This window comes from Nannospalax galili, unplaced genomic scaffold (assembly GCF_000622305.1).
Source record: "Nannospalax galili isolate Female #2095 unplaced genomic scaffold, S.galili_v1.0 scaffold1114, whole genome shotgun sequence".
Classification (NCBI taxonomy): domain Eukaryota; kingdom Metazoa; phylum Chordata; class Mammalia; order Rodentia; family Spalacidae; genus Nannospalax; species Nannospalax galili.
Window position 1 is genome coordinate 78,606 of NW_008333882.1, and position 4,606 is coordinate 83,211.

At 38.3% G+C, this 4,606-nt stretch overlaps 1 pseudogene; it reads left to right on the forward strand.

Moving 5' to 3' along the window:
* The window catches only part of LOC103730454, a 10,158-nt pseudogene extending 5,984 nt beyond the window's left edge, over positions 1-4,174 (forward strand).
* The last annotated feature ends 432 nt before the right edge of the window (positions 4,175-4,606 follow it).

Consider the following 4,606-nt stretch of genomic DNA (forward strand, 5'->3'; position numbering starts at 1 on the left):
TATGACTTGATGAGCAATACTGACATGAAAACTGTTGTCTAGCAATTTTGTCCAAGAAAAAAATCTTCCTTCCACTTTAGAGGGAAGCTGGATAAACAATCATACTCTACAGAAAGATAGACAACAAGATGTCTAAAGGGAGGTAAGAAATAGGATGCTAATTATGGAGGAAAACAGCCCATCTTTTTAGGGTGTTCAATCCTGCAAGGAAGCTTGCAAACCTTGGGAAGTAAACACTTCAATAGATTCAGGAAGTCTGGGAAATTGACTATGTTCATTAGGCCACTCCATCCCTAAGCTTCTGTAAACCCTAAGGATGGCTGAGAGACACTCAGGCCAGCCAAGGTTCTGGGAGGATGATCAGCAGAGGTGCCTGGAAGAAGCAGAGATGAACTGAGCTGCCTTGAAGAAGCTGAGACCTGAAAAAGACAATTGTCTAACCTGGTAAACTGCCTTAAGGCTGTGAAGTGAGCTCTAGGTATCCCTTTTCTTGAGTAGGGTGGGCTTTTGGTGATGCAGCTGTCTTTCAGTAATCTCTATTCTTGTAAGTAAACCCTCACTAGTATTGCTGTGAGTAACACCAATAAGGCTTATTGATTAACCAAGCTGGATTTTGGTAGTATCTTTACCTTGGATTACTGTTGGTCCTGTGTCTCAGGTAAGTAGATGTTTGTTCATATCACTTTGGAAGGTGTCACACAATAGAAATATATGCAAGAAAATATTCCAAGCACCCTCATGGTGGCCAACAAAAGTTCACAAGATCAGTTCCAGGGGACACCTGTTTACTTTGAGGACTAACTGCAGAAGAATAGAATCACGCAGAGATTCCAAGAAGTGAAACATTGTGTATTGGTTCAGATCTCTATAAAATGTCTATAGCCATATCATTCTGAATGTGTGTGATCTTGACAGACCTCTATAAAATATAGTTGATTGTATACATATAAAGTGGGTGTTATTAATAGCAATAATAATAAATATTTATAGAACATTTTATAAATGCCAAGAAACATTCTAAGACAGTGGTTATCAACTTTACTGAAAGTAATACATAAACTTTAAAGGCATTACTATTATTTGACTTGTTTTGCCTGAGTGGAGAGACTAAATATTTAAATATTGACACAGGTGATATATTGTTATACCAGGATAAAATATCTAAACAATCTCAAAAGTTTTGGCTGAAATGTTCATACTACAATCATTTATATAATATTTTATTTTAATTTTTGGTATGTGTTTATAAGCCACCCTACACATTTGCTTTTTTTCTTTTCAATGAATTAAATCAGCTGAGGTTAGTGTTTTAACTCAGATGGGTCCATCCCCTGGAGCCTATTTAACCTACCTGGTCTTACACCCTTTAAATCGGACTCCCCCCTCTTCCAAGCAGCTACCAATTGTCAGTAGTTTCTCAGCTAGGACTGTATCTTTTTGTCTTCTTCCCCCATCTATGCTGAGATTTCATATGTTTTGGGCTTGCACAGCTCTTTTGCATACTGCCACAAGCACTGTGAGTTCATATTGATAAGTAAACTGGGAAAAATCACCACTCAGAAGGACTCCAACAAAAGCAAGGTTTATTTGGGAAGTTGCCTGGGGTAACTTTCAAATTCCAGGATTGAGGAAAGACCACCAGGTTGCAGGCTGCTATCTGGAGGCTTTTATAGGGTGTTAGGGAATGCGGAAGGTGGGAAAAATAATTCCAAATAGATTTGGCAGGATGCAGGGGTCTACACTTTGTGAAACTTATCAGGGGGAAACAGCTTGTCCTGAGACAGCTCTTGCAGCAGTTGGGTCATGGGTGCAGAGGTCTGTTTATCTTCTAAACTTATCTTAGGAAACAGGCTATGTTGAAACTGTCCCCTCTGTTGGAGCAGCAGCTACTGACTCAATTCCTGTTTTTCAGAGGCCCCTGGGTCTGTCTTGTGAGACTTTACTGCACTGGGGTAGGGCTACCTGCAGACCTGGACTTAAACTAATACACAGTAAGGAGACGTTTTTCTCACTGGATATTTATGAAGTTGACAAAAATAGAACTGAATAAATACATTTTCAGATTTTAAATGTACTTTTATTGTTACTGTACTTTGCTCATAACTGCCTGCAAATCAAAAAACAATCTAAATGAAGTTCTTGTCATTTAATCATTTTATCAACAGCAGATGCAGTTCTCCCTAATTCTATATTTCCACTCTGATGTGGTGGAAAATGTCTAGTTAATTATCTATGTTTTTCAAAATTTGATGTCTCTCAATGCCAGTAATAAGAGATGTATGTTTAGTACTTGCAAATGATAATTAGTATTTGACCAAGCAATTGATGAAATAGAGGGTGAAAGTAGACAAGTCTAAGAATGGCAGATGTTGAGAGTATAGATAGGAGTGTAACAATATGTTTCCTTGAAGAAATAACTTGATTTTTGTGTCAAATGTTGCAATTTCGGTTATTATATGATCCACTACAAAGGATTTTATACCATTATCTTAGAATACAATAAGGTTTAATTGTCTGCTGCTTAATTTCATTTAGAAATTACCATAAGTTCTTTTCTTAAATATGAAAGAATCTTTCTCATCCTCATACATTTTCTGTGAAAAGACTAAACCGTGTTTTACTATGAACATAAATTTATTACCTGTAATGTTCTTGGCCTTCTAATCTTGTCAAGTTTAGGGACTCTCAGAAATGGGCATAAGATTGAGGCATGATGACTGTTCTTTTGAGAACAGTTTTCACTGAATGATGTGTTCAAGGATAGGTAAGCTGTTAAGCAAGACTAAGTCTCCAACAAAACAAACAAAATAGAACAAAAAATTCACACAGCAACATATTCTGAATATTAAAAAAACTGCCTCAAACACAAACTCCAACACACACACGTGCACACACAGACACACAAGGAGGGAGGGAGAGAGAGAGAGAGAGAGAGAGAGAGAGAGAGAGTCATGTATATAAAGTGTTTTTGGGTATGATTGAAAACACCTGTGAACCCTGTGTTCACAAATCCGAGGCAAGAAAATTGTTAGAACCATGCCTTCAAGAATATTCAGGTTCATCTAGAGAGAGCCAATATATAAATAACAAATAAACAATTTTTACATATCATGTATATGTATCTATGCAAGTGTATATATGTATCATTTGATCTACTTATCTATTGAAGAATTGTTCAGTGTATGTACAAAGTGGTCTTATTGATTGTTTTTTGTTTTGATCTTCTGTATTTTGCAGGTGTCCTAGTAATAGAGAATCACAAAATCTGACACTAGTCTCAGAATTCTACCTCATGGCATTCTCTGAGGACCCAGAACTTCGGCCCTTCCTCTTTGGACTGTTCCTGTCCATGACTTGGTGTCTATGCTTCAGAACCTGCTCACCATCCTGGCTGTCATCTCTGATTCCAATCTCCACACCCCCATGTATCTTCCTCTCCAACTTGTCCTTGGCTGATATGGGTTACATCTCCACTACAGTCCCAAATTTGATTGTGAGCATCCAAACCCACAGCAGAGTCATCTCTTATGTGGGATGCCTCACTCAGATGTCACTTTTTCTCAGTTTTGGATGTATGGATGACATGCTTCTGACTGTGATGGCCTATGACCGATTTATGGCCATCTGTCCCTTGAATTATCATGTCATCATGAACCCTCGTGTTTGTGGCACTTTACTTCTGGTGTCTTTTTTCTTTAGCTTTGTGGACACCCAGTTACATCTTTTGGTTGCATTACAGATGACCAACTTCAAGGATGCTGAAATTGCTAACTTCTTCTGTGACCCTTCTCAGGTCCTTAATCTTTCTTGTTCTGACACCTTCACAAAAAGCATAGTTCAATATTTAGCTAGTATCGTGTATGGTATGTTTCCCATTTCAGGGATCCTTTTCTCTTACTACAAAATTGTGTCCTCCATTCTGATCATGCCATCCTCAAGTGGGAGGACTAAAGCCTTCTCCACCTGTGGATCTCACCTCTCAGTGGTTTTCTTATTTTGGGGAACAGGAATCGGTGTATATATTGGATCACTTCTTTCAGATTCTTCCAGAAATAGTGCTGTGTCCTCACTGATGTACTGTGTGGTCACCCCTATGTTGAACCCTTTCATATACAGCCTGAGGAACAGAGACATTAAAAGTGCCCTGAGAATGTTCTATGATAGAATAATTTAACCTCAGAGTGTATGTCATCCATTTCTAATATAACAGCAGGGGCCAGGAAAATAAAAAGGAAGCACAGAGGTAAAGGGAAAGAAAGATCCTGAGAGAGAGTGAGAAAACAATAGCTGGAAACATGTTAAGAAGGAGGAAATGGGGAAAATGGAGGTATTCAACTGAGAAAGAGGAGGAAAAGACATACAAGAAACCATGGTGGTAAAGGAGAAGAAAGAACTCAAGAGAGGGGGAATAATAGGAATAACAGGTAATCAAGGGGAAAATGGGGGAAATGAGCATACTTAAACTGGGGAATGGGGAAGGAAGTTAGACAGGGAGAGAGGAGGGATAACTAAAGCTTAGGTGATGTAAAAAAAAACCAGAGATAACTAAAGCTAGGCGATGTAAAAAACCATGGTTGTGTGTATTAACTCAACCCCTTACTAAAAA